General features: G+C 44.2%; 1 protein-coding gene across 4 annotated transcripts in view; it reads left to right on the top strand.

The window, feature by feature from the left end:
* Positions 1 to 15,592, top strand: part of Nedd9 (neural precursor cell expressed, developmentally down-regulated 9) — a 179,050-nt gene that overhangs the window by 48,808 nt on the left and 114,650 nt on the right. The gene's annotated exons all lie outside the window — the stretch shown is intronic.

The following is a 15,592-nucleotide window of genomic DNA, read 5'->3' on the forward strand; positions in this document are numbered from 1 at the left end:
ACAGATACCAATAGTAAGCTTTAGTCCACTGGACAATAATCATGTCACTGAATATTACCAGATGTCACCCTGTGTAAAACCCACAGACAAGTGTCTATGCTGCTCAGGAACATAGCTGAGGACAGCAATGCTTTTTACAGTAGCCAGTGTCAGCTTTCTGAAAGCATCTCTTTATTACCTCTAGCCCCCAGCTACTACTGAGTGGCAAGTCCCCTTGCACTGAGCCCACACAAAAAGAGTTATATCAGCATCTAAAGTACACAACACACACACATAAACACACATAAATACACATAAACACACACACACACACACACACACACACACACACACATACACTGTTCTAGTAATTGCTCTATTGTTGTGAAGAAACATCATGACCAAGGCAACTCTCTTAAAAGAAAGCATTAAATTGGGGACTTCTTTACAGTTTTAGAGATTTAGCCCATTATCATCATAGCACTGGAGCAGTGGCTGAGAACTATATCTGATTGGGGTGGGGAGAGGGAGATCGATGTACAGACAGACAGACAGACAGACAGACACTGGACTTACCATGGGCTTTTGAAACCTCAAAGTGACAATTTTTCCAAAAAGGCCACACCTCCTGATCCTTCTAATCCTTTCAAATAGTGCCGCTCTCTGTTGACTAAGCATTCAAATATATGTGCCTATGGGGGCCACTCTTACCATTCTTATTCAAACACACACACACACACACACACACACACACACACACACACCCTGCTTGAAGCCTATGAAAATTTTTGTTAACCCACTATCCCTTTTCTAACTCTTTAGAGTAGTATATTTTAATATTTGGCAATAGCTTGATATTAATCAACCTTGTCACATGTCTTGTATCATTTAATTCTCAAGGAGAAAAAAATAATTTCAGTAAAGTAATATGTTCATTTTTACAGATGGGAAAAGAAGCCGAGAATTATTAAGTAACTTCTCCAAGATCCCCATGGTAGAAATGAATTTGAACTTGAATTTTTATTTTTCCCAGTTTTATTTTATGTGCATGGGTATTTTTTTTCAGCATGTATGTCTTTGTACCAGGTGCATGCCTGGTACCCATTGGGGAAGAGGAAGGCATTGAGTACTTGAACTGGAGTTATAGAGAGTAGTGACCTAAGGCTTGAACCTGGATCCTCTGAGAAAATGGCCAGTAGACTTAACTGCTAACCCACCTCTCCAGCCCCTTGAACTTGAATATTTTAGCTGCTAATCTAAGACCGTTTCACTTCTATGGACCCTTCTGAAGTTGAGTGCATGTAAGAGGCATCTAAGGGTGCATTTTGGATGTAATGCACAGTCTCAGGTCTCATTCCCACATACTGGGTCACCAGGGGTAGAACAACACCTAAAAACCAAGACATCAACACACCTACCCTTGACTCTAGCACTGCTAGTCTGTAGAGGCTATATTAGAAGCCCTGAAATCTATTTTCCTACATAATACGGCAACTTTTTGGAGAGCCACTGGCAAAGAAAGGATTGGGGAAAAGGGGAGAAGATTGGAGAAGCCAGGCACACTTTGGCAATTCAGAGTTAAAGAGTTGATACTCTTCTTTCTGCTTCATTCTGGCAGTCATTGTCAAATGTCTGACAGTGGCAATACTTCGCCAAAAATGCTACTGGCAGGGAGATGCCCCTTGCTTTGTCCTACTCTTGTGGAGCACATGTGGTCTGCTGGCTGGTTCTCCAGCAAGAACTCAGGCTTCTGTCAGCTCCCTGACAGTTACTCCTAAGGCACTTTCTTGGACTTACTTTCGTTACCGGACACAGCCCCATAGCAGTGCATTTATTCAAAGATGCTTTAAGAAATCCTTGGCCTTCCGTAGAGCCTTTCCCTGGAATCATGACTTCTGTTTGGACTCCAAGAACCCAAGATGAGCCCCAAAGTTGGATGTCTGGTCTGGTCTCTTTAGCTTTTAAGTAGTAAGGCAAAGCCAGGGCTGGGAGATACCCTGCAGCAATGTGCCTTCCAATGAAGAGTATTAGAACCCAAGAGCAATGCTTGAAGCTCAGAGTCCATTAAAATTCAATAGATCATCTAGGGAATCTCTCAAGGTTTAGAACTAGCCAAAGGGAAAAGAATGTCCGAAACAGGCTTGTGTTTCAAACTCTAGCCCTACCAAGTCCCTCGAGGGGCATAAAATAAAACCTACAGATAAAAATCCTTTGCTCGTTGTGCCCATTACTTGTTTGCAAGCAATTGTATGTCTGCCCTGCAGCCCTCCCCAGGGTCGTGGCACTTTTAAATAAGCATCTGTAATGTGACACACCCAGCCTTTCACCCACCCAGCTTGCTGGGAGTTCGGTGTCTCTGACTTGTGATTGCATCTCTCTTCTTTCTCCAGCCCAGCCACTGCTGCTGGTGACTCTGTCTCTCATTTGATGAATTGCAGCTTCCAGGATAGGGCGGTGGCCACTCCTGTGACCCAGATTGGAGCACAGCTGTTGTACTTAATTGCTCTGCCATGGGTTCATTTCCAGAGAAACAAATCCTGTTCAAGACCGTGCTACTAACCCAGCCAGGAAGGTCAAATGGAAGACAGACTGTTGACTCACTCAGGGCTAGAGCCCTAGAGATTGAGGTTCTGAAGGAACAACCCCACCATCTGTAGCATCTGAGTATCTCCTGTCTCTGGGAGGTAGGGAGCTGGGAACTAAGTTCTTTGCCATTATGCCACTGGTTGTTGAATTATAATCAGAGCCTGCTGTGTATACCATGAGGACTCCATCTAGCTCTAGGTTAAACGTTCCCAAGAAGTCTTTGCTTGGTTGAGATTTCCCATCCTCAGTTTCTGGCTTCTCTTTTGTCTTCTCCCCCTTCTCCTCCTGTACTGCAGAGCAAACCTAGAGCCTCTCACATGCTACACAGGCACAGTTTTCTTCTTAATGAAGAAGGAAGCCTGAGACACTGTAGAGCCATGAGGTGTGTCTTAAATCTATGTAGCACAGGCAAAGAGCTGACTTGTCTACATGGCCTGGCTCGCTCCCCTGCCCTTTTTTATTTTTTGCCAAGTCATAGGCCACTTGTGCAGATCACTTTGTAACCAAAAAGATGGCTATATCAGACTCCTTTCCTCACTCACTAGATGGCCATCTTAACAGCCTTCCAAATATCCTTATATCTGGGAGGGACAGCATAAGCTATGCTCTGCTTATTAGAGGATTTCCTGACTCGATGGAATGTATTATCGTTCTGTGTTTGTGAGCCATAAGAACAGAAAGACTGGGTGATAAAATCTAGTGAGACAACTACATATTCTTTCTTAAAAACAAACCGATGCCCTATGATTGCAAAGCAGTAAATGACATAAGCATTTGTGTTTTATTTTGAAAGTTGTATACAGCAGTTCACATCTATAACCCTAGCATTTGCATGGCTGAAGCAAAGAGGTTGCTGAGAATTTGAGACTGCCCTGGACTATAGCAAGACCCTGTCTTAAAAACAATGAAACAACAACAACAACAACAACAACAAAAGAAGCACACAATATGTTTCTCGACACCGGTCACAGCCTGAAATGGAACCTGAAATGGTGGTCTCCTTGGATGGTGACCAAAGGCATCATGGTAGCTGGCCACTAGGTGTGCTAGTCTGACCTTTGGAGAAGAAGATGCTAGACTATTGTTTCTTTGGAATGACAGGAACAAAAAAACCTCCCAGTAGGGACTTCAACCCTTTGTAGTCAGAGCCTATACTCCATGAAGTCAGACCCTAGAGCCAGAGTGACTGGATTTAGCAAAATATGAATGATGTTTCTTAAATGTGCTTAACATAAAAAAAAATATTTGCTGCTTCTCTGAAATTCACATTTTACTGGGTGCCTCATGTTTTTACCTGCCAACACTCTCTGGGCAGTCCAAAGTAAATGTGACCTTTTTCCCCCCTTCAAGTTCATATTTGATGATGAAGGAGGGAAATGCACGCTAAGGAAATCTATTTCAAGTCTATGTATTGACCATGTGCTTGCCTGGTGCCCACTGAGGACAGAGAGGGAGTCAGCTCTCCTAGATCCAGAACTAGAGTCTCAGACAGTGTGGAGGTAATGCCCATCTCTGGCCAGAGGACTTGGAAGAGTAGAATTTAGTAAAATTTTCTGGTTGAGATGAGAAACCCCTCAGCTCTATGTAAAGCAGGGGAATCTTTGTAACGTGGGTAGATCTTCCAAATGATGCCTGTGCGGGTAAATGAGGTTGTTTATCTTTGCTACTTTGATGCGATGACAAAAGAGATAATAAAAACAGCACAGAAACAAAATGCAGCCTAACTGCCCAATAAACCCATCTGTTAGTCAGTCCTCTACTGCTGTGAAGAGACGCTATCACCATGGCAACTCTTATAGAGGAAAACATTTCACTGGGGCTGGCTTACAATTGCAGAGGTTTAGTCCATTGTCATTGTGGAAGGGAGGATGGTAGTATGCAGGCAGAATTAGCTTAGTGTACAAAGGCAGCAGGGAGAGAGAGACTCTGGGCTCGGAATGGACTGTCTAAAACCTCAGAACCCACCCCAAGTGATGTACTTTCTCCAACAAGGCCACACCTTTTAATCCTTTCAAATAGTGCTACTCCCTCTTGACCAAGTCTTCAAGTCTATGAGCCTATTGGAGTCATTCTTCTTCAAACCACTGCACTGTTGTTTAAACTACTCTGGTGAGTTTCATATTATCATAGTATCACGGCAGAAAGAAATTAGATCTAAACTGGACAGATCCTTACCTCTGCTGTTGGTTTGTTTTTGTTTTTTTTCCAGGTCCTTTCATATAAACTGAGTCATCAAAGTCTAGTAGAGAACAATGACTTGATACTGTTGCTTATGCTTTTTGAGCGAAGTCTCACTTGGTAGCCCAGGATGGGACTTGATATATAAACCTGGCTGTCTTCAAAGTCACAGGAATCCCCCTGCCTAAGTATGCTGATTGCTAAGATGGCGAGTGTGAGCCATCATGATAGAATTTTTTATATTTAAAAATAAATCTCATTTGTAGTATCCGGAAAGACAGATTTCAGGGCTCATCTAGGGAACATAGTTCAAAGGGATGGGTAATGACATTTTAGAAGAGTGGATTCTTCTTTTCAAAACTTAAAGACAGCACTGTCAGGGAAGCAGCTTCCAAGTCCCTGAGTAACCTTACTGTGGGTTTGGTTTCTAAGTGCAACCTTATGCTAGCAACTGCTCCTGGGTAACAAGGAAGTAAGGCAAGCCAGGAACTCAACCTCTATAACCCTGGAAGACAATACTGATTATATAAGAGGTAGGAGTCCCCATGTCATCAGGTCACAGACAGTTGAGCAGTAACCTACCTTCCCCCTGCTTCCCCAAGCCAGTAAGCTCCTGGCCTCTCTCCCACACTCCCTCCTTTTACCATTTCTTTCTTCTTTGATGAACTGTATTTTTTAAACTTTCTGCCCTATGCCACACTTGGCAAAGGAGTCCATATTTCCTTTGTCTCTCTCACTGTTAACCCAGAGGCATCCTGTGTCTGTCCCCACCATCCCACCGAAAGGACCTCCCTAAGAACACCCATAACCTAAGTGTAGGACTCTCCCTTCTTGTGGTTTATAATATGCCATGACACTGAACTTCTTCCTGCTCTTCTAACCCTTTCTGTACTGTGCCTTCCTGGAACTGATTCAGACTTTGGCTAAGTTTATCAAGCTTTTACCTCCTTGGGAAATTGAATTTTCATAAACAAAGCCAACCAGATAAATAACATCAAACCCCAAAACTATTTTTCTAAGCTTTATCCCAACATTACCCACAAATCCCCCACTTTCTCTTTAAAATAGTAAGAAAGTTCTGCTGGGGCTTCACCAAACAAGGCTTAGGGTCCAAGGCCAATGTGGATAAAATGGCAGAAGGGACACCTGGTATTTTAACTCTTGTTCTTTTATCACCCAGGGCACAGGAGATGGCAGGACCCTCTGAGAAAGCCCTATAATAGTTAAGCTCCCTTGGTTACTTTACAAGCTCTTCTGGCCAGCATCATAACCACTCTTCTTTCAGAATTATGATCACTAAACTCCACGACTCCAAAGTCTACCTCTGCGTTGGTCTCCTCTCTCTACATCACGCATGTGCATAGCTGCTCAGAATCTCCCCCCATGAAACAAGAGTCACGTGTCCCATTAAGTCTACCACTGTTTCCTAGTCTTGTTTCTTAGTTTCCCTTTTAACAGCGACACCAGACTTCACCCAGTCTCCCGAGTCTCCTCCTGCAAGCCCTTCCCCTTCTTTCTAATCATACTCAGACTCTGGGTTTTTCTCTTCTACTCGTTAATACCTTCTTCCTTTCTCATCCGGATGAAAGCTGTCCCCATGGGGAATATCTCTCACGACTCCTAGCGGATGCCTGACAACACGGATGGTACCAAGACTTTTACATACCATGTTTGTTCTTATATACACACACATGCCCATGCTAACGCTCAATTCACAAGCCGGACACAGTAGGAGATGAACAGCAGCGTCTAAAAATAACATGACTATGCTGTGATGGGACTTGCCTAGGACACATGAACTGTCTATTTCTGGAATTTTCCACTTAACATTTTATCACTTTAATTGACACCGTGGGTAAAGGAGGACAACTGGGCTCGCCTGACTCTGTAATAGCTATCTCTCAGTCTCTGCTCCAGGAGCTGAGTTCTGAATGAGGCACACATCTGGAGCAGCTGGGGCTTCGGGAAACCTGAAGGTCTAGGCAAGGATGAGTCAGAGGCCTAGTCAAGAAAAAATAAAAATTAATAGCAGATGGATGAGGGAGGTGATGGTCGCCATCCAAGAACTATAGTGGACTGCAAGGTGCCATCATGTCTCCTCTTCTACAAGATTCCTAAGAAGACCAGGAAAAGAGTCCAAGACCAGCACTCAGCAGGACACCACCTTGCAACATTAACAGCGAACTGTGACCTTCACCCACCCCTATTTTCACAATCCCGGTGACTTTCCTCTTGCCTGGGCTTTTGCCCCAGCATAGACTATTTTGCTGTTTGTAGAGAATGTTAAAAGGTGAAGTGTTTTCTTGCTATGCCTCCAGGGTGCAGATTCCGATGGCCCGGCAGAGCCCCCTTTGCTTTGCTTTCTTTATTAAGTCTTCCCCAGTGAAAACAAAGGAAAGCCTTGTTCTGTAGACATTTAAAACATACCTGAGGATTTCCAGCTCACTGGAAAGCCAAGCATCTCCAAGGACCCATCTCTAAGAGCTAAGGTCATTTGAAGAACTGGACACCAACAAGATCTAAGCTCAGTTAAATTGAGCCAAACCACCCATTTTGACTGTTTTAGCCAAATTCAAGTATGTCCAATGCATTAGAATACTAAATCCTCCACAAACTCTCCTTTGGCGTGACCTGACAAGATCACTGGTATTTATTTATTATTTTTATATAAATGGAAAAAATTATACCAGAACCAGGAAACTTCCACAGGTAACTAGGTTAGAGGGCTGAATGGGACCCAAGAGAGTGCTGAATGGGATCTGCCCTGCCAAAAAGCAACAAAAGATTTGACTTTCTGCTCCGAACACAGGTGGTTGATGGACTGTTTTATGATGGGGATCATTATCTCTGTCTTTCTCTCTTAGTTACCTACCAAAATAAACTGTGCAAATTCCAACATAGTAGAAAGACTCCATCATCAGCTGGCAGGCAAAACCGTAGCAGGGCTCCACAGCCCCGGGCATGAAATTACTAAGGAAGAGAAATCCGTCAATCTATGGTTCAAAGAGCCTGTGTTAGGTACAGTGAGGAGCTCTGGGAGTGTGTTCTTCCTCCTTTCCTAGGGGAGCGCTACTGATTCCCAGAGGATGGTCTTTCCTGACATCTTTGATGTAAATATGGCACAGGTCAGTCTTTATGTCCCCACAGTACCAAGTCTTTAAAGGCAAGTCAAGCGGAGGGCTGCATTCGATTTATGATGTTCAACTGGGAATGTCCCATGATACAACAGGATTGGAAAGAGAGAGAGAAAGAGAAGGACTCTTGGCTAATGACGCTTTTGCTAGTGTTTCAACAATTATATATCAAGATACAAGATTGAAAACAGATTTTCCTCTCTCTCTCTCTCTCTCTCTCTCTCTCTCTCTCTCTCGCTCTCTCGCTCTCTCGCTCTCTCGCTCTCTCGCTCTTTTGCTCTCTCTCTCTCTCTCTCTGTCTGTCTTTCTGCCCTAACTTTCTAAGACAGGCCTTTTCTATGTATCCCTGGCTTCCCTGGAACTAGACCAGGCTGCCTCTAGCTCAGAGATCTGCCTTCCTCTGCCTCCCACATGCTGGGATTAAGTGTCCACCACCACTGCCCAAGAACAAGTTTTTATTAGGCTCCTTCATTTTATTGTATGACAAAAATTGAGGCCCAGAAATGGTTGCATTGCCCAAGCCCCACACTTGGACTAGATCCAGGGCCTCCAGAATTGTACCTTAGTCTCCCCCTGCTGTGACTATCCTCACACATTTGCCAGGGGCAGAAAGGGATCGTAGAAGGCTGAAGGACATGGCCTACTTAGCAGCCATACGACCAAGGACCTTATATAAGAATCAGCTTCTCAGGCAGATAAGACATGCTAGGGAAATAGGGAAAATGTATACTTGATATCTGTGAAAAATGGAGTAGGAAAATACAGGCTACAAAAATCCAGGAGCTTAGACAGAAAGTGCTGAGGGAGGGCCATGAGAACAGCCTTCTTCAATCTTGCTATTAATTCATGGAAATAGCCATTTACAGGCGAATACAAGTCTCGCTATCTTATTTCGATGGCCCCAGCAAGCTAATATAGCCAGACTTTACAGGCAACGTGTTACCTGCTTTTTTATTTACTCCCCACAAAGCTCTCAAGAGGCAAACGTTTCTATCATCCTTTTATATAGGAGGAGATTAAGGCTTTGAGGGGTCAACAAACTCACTAGTAAGAGATGGCAGCTATTAAATGGCCGTCATCAGTGAGCAAAACCCTAACACAGCTTCCTGGGGATCAAAAGAAACGGGGCGAGGGGGCAGGAGGCAATAAGCCACAAATATTCATTATCTCTCCTCTCGGCATGGGAGGCTGGAAGTTGGCAGTCAAAGCCTGCTAAGGTTGGTTTCCTTTGAGGGCTGGGAGGGAAAAGCTGTTTCAGACTTCCATCCTGGGCAGGCAGATAGATGGTACCCTCCTCTACCACCCACCTCCATGTTTATTCATCTGAAATTTCCTTTATATGTGTGCATTCTAATTCTCCATTCTAACAGTATAACCTCTTCTTACCTAGTGTATCTACAAGGACAGTTTCTAAAAATTCATGGATATCCCCAGGGGTTAAGGTACCCACATAGGAATGGACCACATAGGAATGAAGAATTCAGGAGCACTGCTTCATCCCCTGTTTCCATGGAGGCTGTGTGAGAAGGATTCAGGCAACCAAGTAATCCCAGACTCCGGAAGCCAATCTGAGCCTATGGTATCCTTAAGCCATGGGATCGGAGAGAATGGCACTGAGGAACCGGTGGGAGAGTAGCTTGGTCCAGGGGTGGGTGGTGGGGACAGCTTCATTACAGGTCAGGGAGCAATGAGTTTGGGTGCAAAATTAATCCATGTGGAGAAGAGAAGTTGTTTCCAATGGCACCCATGGTTCTCCTTTTCTTTCCTTAATTTTTAAAATCTATTATACTGGGTTACATGAGCTATGTGTGCAAGCAGGTAATTGTATTTTATTCATATTCATCCACACTCCCCACTCTGCCCTTTTGCATCTCCTCTCTCAATTACTTCTCTTGTTCCTTTAAACAGTTTGCTTCTACTGTTAGGACATATGGACATGCATGTTTTTTATGTGTTTATATGAAATCTAGAAAGCACAAGTGAGAGATGTGGGAGCTGAGTCCACTGTGGGTGGTGTCCACCCCCTAGGCAAGTTGGTCCTGGGCTATATCAGAAAACAAACTGAGCAAGCCATGGAGAACCATGTATTCCCCATGGTTTCTGCTTCAGTGCTTACCTCCAGGTTCCTGCCTTAAGTTTCTGCCCTGATTTCCCTCAGTGACAGACTGACATGGAGATATAAACTAAGTAAACCCTTCTCTCCTCATGCTGCTTTATTTGGGTATTTTATCAAAGCAATAGACACCTCCATACTGATTTCCATAGTGGCTAGACTAGTTTATGTTACATCAGCAGTGAATAACAATTCCTTTTGTCTTTCCCCTTCCCAGTCCTCAATTATCATGACGCTTTGGGATATGCACATAGCTACTGAGAGTGTCAGGTTCATGCTTCTACAGTGAGGTACATCAGGCAGGGCGCTTATAAAGACAAGAGGGCCTATTTACCTCACAGTTTTAGAGTACTGAGTCTAAGATCAGGAGCCCCAATGACTTGTTGAGCATCACAACAAGAATTGGGTTGGAGTAAGTGCTCACATCTCTAGCCAGCAAGCAGCAAGGAAGGGTCCCACAATCCCCCTCAAGAGCACCCCCAATAACCCAAGTACCTCCTGCAAGCTTCCCCCTCACCTCTCAGAGGTTCTCCTCACTCCCAGTAGCACATCCTTGGGAACCAAGCCCTTCTATGGGAACCTTCGAGGAACATTTAATATTCTAGCCTGTACCAGTCCTCTGAATATCTGCACAGTGGCTTGTCCCCTATATCCATGTGCTATGTCCTGTGGCACCTTAAAAAAACACAGTACCAGCTGAATCTGCCTGGAGCTCAGTCTCTCTCCCCTGGATCTTCCAAGAGTATACATCTTCCCTTGGGTGCCATTCTTCAAATAGCCGTGGCTATTAGCATAAATACGGTCATTGTTGTTTCGTACCACACTGATACTATAAACAGTAACTCTGTGTCTCCTAGTTACTCTAATCACATTGATCTCCTCATGTACAGAGTGTGTCGGGAGATGAGGAGCCTAGAAACGTTTCAGAAAAAGAAATGATGACATACTGTAGTTATTCCTAGTACAAAGTGATTAAAGCTAAAAAGGAAAAATATATGCCAATATAAATACTATACCATGCTGGTGGGAAAATGTACTGCTCTGGAAACCATACCCATTGACGTTTAAAATATATGCATGTAGTACATAGCTAGTGCAGCCATTTCTCGGTGTTTGCACAATACAAATAGGCCTCCTAGAGCAGCGCAAGACAAACTGTAGCAGTAGAGGAATTTTCCCTGTGCATCAGCAATAATGTGGACAGACATGGCTGCTGTGCTCACACGCTAGGATAACCATACAACCAGAGCCTTCAGAAATAGCATCGACGAGAATCTCCTCAACTCAATCCATGTGATGTCTGGTCTGTTTCTGCCAACTACAAAAAGAGGAAGGCAGGGAAGAGACTGAAAGCAGGAAGAGATAGCTTTTAGCAGGTCTGCTGCCGAAAGAAAAAAAAAAATCAAACAGAAAATTGCTACAATCACCAACTGGGGACCCACTGGTATATTTTTTGATACTATTTTGTTTGTTTGTAAATACAAGATTTGTGAACGTTATTAAATGTAATTAATTTTCCTTTCCACTTTCACTGTGCATGTGTGCATTTGAACGTGTGTGTTGTATGTGCATTTCTGACAGACATTATTGGGGACTATAAAGTAAAATATTTATGGGGTTGGGGATTTAGCTCAGTGGTAGAGCGCTTGCCTAGGAAGCGCAAGGCCCTGGGTTCGGTCCCCAGCTCCGAAAAAAAGAACCAAAAAAAAAAAAGTAAAATATTTATATCACACCAGACAGTGCATTTATTTAATAATAAATAATTTATTATTTATTCTAATAATAAATCTGGAACATCCCTTTACCCCCCAAAAACAGGGTGTTTAAGATAAGAGTCTATACATTATGGTCCTATATTCTTAAGAATTATAGTTTATACCAAAAAGCTAGCAAAGAAAACTTCTATCTAGCTTTAGGACTATTGAATTTACAGCTTCACATTGGAATATGCAACACCAATGGTCCCCAGGCCCAGCCACCCACCTGAACTTTCCATCTGGTATTTCAAGAGCTTTGGTACCCTGGGCATGCATCTCCCAGCCCTCAAGTCTACTTTTACCTTAGAGCCCGAGCCCCACCCCCACCCCAGGAAGCTAAGCCAGAGGTAAAGACCTGGAAGTAGGCTAGGATCACAGGCCTGGAATTACTAATGTTCTATTGCTCAGCATATGGTCTTTAAAAGAAAGCATGATCTCCACATCATACGACCTCTTGGCCACAGACTCATTCAGAAGGTGCATGGCTGGAAGAAATTCAGAATCCAAAGCCCAAGGCCCTATACAGAGTTATCCTTGCTGGAGTTAAGGGCAGCACAGCATTGTAAGTGTAAAGAAAAGACAGTGGAGAACCTACTCACACATCATACTTGTCTACAGTCCCAGCTAGGCCAGGGGTGGAGGGAGACAGACCACAAGCTCCTGGCCAGCCCTAGGAACTTAGTGGGGACTGATTCAGAAAGAAGGAAAGACGACTGGAAATAGAGCTTATTTGTAAAACCGTTCCCTAGCATGCACGAAGCCCAAGGCTTAATCTCCAGTACTAGAAGGAAAACTTTAAGAGTACGTGTAGGGGTCCCATTGTGAACATCTGGGGTGCCAGCATTGCTGCACGCCCTCATTTGGGTGTCAGGTGTGTTTCTTACACACACACACACACACACACACACACACACACACACACACCTACACATACACATACAAATATAATTATAGAATTCCTAGCACTGTGCATTATGATTTCTCCTAAACAGAGCTCAACCCTAAGTGATTGCCTTGTAAACACTCGGCAGTTTGGCAGTTGGAACCCATGCAGGTGTGAGGACCTACAGGGAAATGAACAGGATGCTGGGAACCATACTTGCGACTCCCTGCTGGGGCTCTCAGCTCCCTTGGGGGTGGAGAAGCTTGGTTAACCACGCTTGGGTTCCGCAGAACAATTGAGTCCTGGGCTCTTGTCCCCTTGCGTGCCACTGCAAGTGTCTCTGAGGAAAACTCCCTTTCTGCTCCTCACCAAGATGAGAAAATACTGTGTTAATGAAACGAAAACTACAGGAGGTTGTGCCCATCCGTGCGGAAGCAGAGGGACCAACTCCCATTGCTCTCTGCTTGGAATGGAAAGTTCTCTTCCTCCTTGTGAGGGAAGCTATGTGGGGTTGGGAGACAGTTAGCTTACCAACTATTGTGTGCCAGACCCGTTCCTCACTTTTCTGCTCTAACACCTACTTCATTTGATTGTGTTCTTGACAGGGGAAACTCTTTCCTCCTGCAAAGATTCAGATTGCCAGTTCTCAAAAAGACTTCTACATACAGCATGCGGGTCTTGACTATCGGGATTTTTCTAAGAATATATCTTTAATATTATCCATGAATACACACACACACACACACACACGGAGGGAGAGAGAGAGAGAGAGAGAGAGAGAGAGAGAGAAATAGAGAGAGACATGAGACATGCACGCACACACAGACAGGCAGAAAGACAGACACACACAGAGAGAAACAAAGACAGAGAGAGACAGATAGACAGATACAGAGAGACATACACACACACAGAGACAGACATACACACAGAGAAACAGACACACAGAAACAGAGATAGACACACTTACACAGAGAGACAGTCAAATAGACAGACACACAGAGAGATGGACAGACAGATACACAGAGACAGAGAGACATAAACACAGAGAGACAGAGTGAGATACACAGAGAAAGAGACAGACACAGAGAAACAGACAGAGACAGAGAGACAAACAGGCATGTGCGTGCATCCTCGCGTGCATACACACACACACACACACACACACAGAGAGATGCACACACACACAGACAGGCAGAAAGACAGACACACACAGAGAGAAACAAAGACAGAGAGAGACAGATAGACAGATACAGAGAGACATACACACACACAGAGACAGACATACACACAGAGAAACAGACACACAGAAACAGAGATAGACACACTTACACAGAGAGACAGTCAAATAGACAGACACACAGAGAGATGGACAGACAGATACACAGAGACAGAGAGACATAAACACAGAGAGACAGAGTGAGATACACAGAGAAAGAGACAGACACAGAGAAACAGACAGAGACAGAGAGACAAACAGGCATGTGCGTGCATCCTCGCGTGCATACACACACACACACACACACACACAGAGAGATGCACACACACACAGACAGGCAGAAAGACAGACACACACAGAGAGAAACAAAGACAGAGAGAGACAGATAGACAGATACAGAGAGACATACACACACACAGAGACAGACATACACACAGAGAAACAGACACACAGAAACAGAGATAGACACACTTACACAGAGAGACAGTCAAATAGACAGACACACAGAGAGATGGACAGACAGATACACAGAGACAGAGAGACATAAACACAGAGAGACAGAGTGAGATACACAGAGAAAGAGACAGACACAGAGAAACAGACAGAGACAGAGAGACAAACAGGCATGTGCGTGCATCCTCGCGTGCATACACACACACACACACACACACAGAGAGAGATGCACACACACACAGACAGGCAGAAAGACAGACACACACAGAGAAACAAAGACAGAGAGAGACAGATAGACAGATACAGAGAGACATACACACAGAGAGAGACAGACATACACACAGAAACAGATCCACAGAAACAGAGATAGACACACTTACACAGAGAGACAGTCAAATAGACAGACACACAGAGAGATGGACAGACAGATACACAGAGACAGAGAGACATAAACACAGAGAGACAGAGTGAGATACACAGAGAAAGAGACAGACACAGAGAAACAGACAGAGACAGAGAGACAAACAGGCATGTGCGTGCATCCACGCGCGCATACACACACACACACACACACACACACACACACACACGCATGCACACACACACAAACACCACATAAAACTGATGCCTACAGCTATGAGGAGGTGAGAGAAGAAAGTGAAGTACTGGCCAGCCGCAGCCCTCTGAAAGCCCAGTTCAGTTTTCTTCCGAATAAAAAAAAGAATCAAAATTCAAGCTTTGCATCTCAGCAATTTAAAGACCACGTTTCCAAACTATTACTTCTCCCTCTTTGTGAGGGAGATATGAAGAACACACGGCCTGAGTGATCCTCTCAAGCTACTGGGAACAAGTAAAGCAGGAACATGGAGGCTTCAAACAGAAAAACGTAGAAACACCGTAAATTGGTTTAAAGGGGGATCGCAAGACGAGGCAGAAGGTGTATATGGAGTATAGACGGCAAAGAGCCCTTGACCTCTGACCCTCATGAGAAAACCTATAACGCGCCTACTGCTCCAGACACACCAAATGCCCATTTTCTCTCTTTTCGGTGTTCTCTCTTGGCACACTGCATATGTGGCCAAGGTACCCGTCACTGTAGGACTCACTTTTCACAACCTGAGTGTGAGCGGCGTAAGGGCAGGGCCGTGTTTTATGTATCTTTGACATTTGAGTAGATGTAGCAAGAACTTTCTATGGCTTCGTGCATACACGGATAAATGATTGGTGGATTCCGTTCATGAGGCTGTGCACTTGACTTCCCCCCACCATCTGTGATGTGGCCCTTCAATGACA

Source organism: Rattus norvegicus, chromosome 17 (assembly GCF_021556685.1).
Source record: "Rattus norvegicus strain SHRSP/BbbUtx chromosome 17, alternate assembly SHRSP_T2T, whole genome shotgun sequence".
Classification (NCBI taxonomy): domain Eukaryota; kingdom Metazoa; phylum Chordata; class Mammalia; order Rodentia; family Muridae; genus Rattus; species Rattus norvegicus.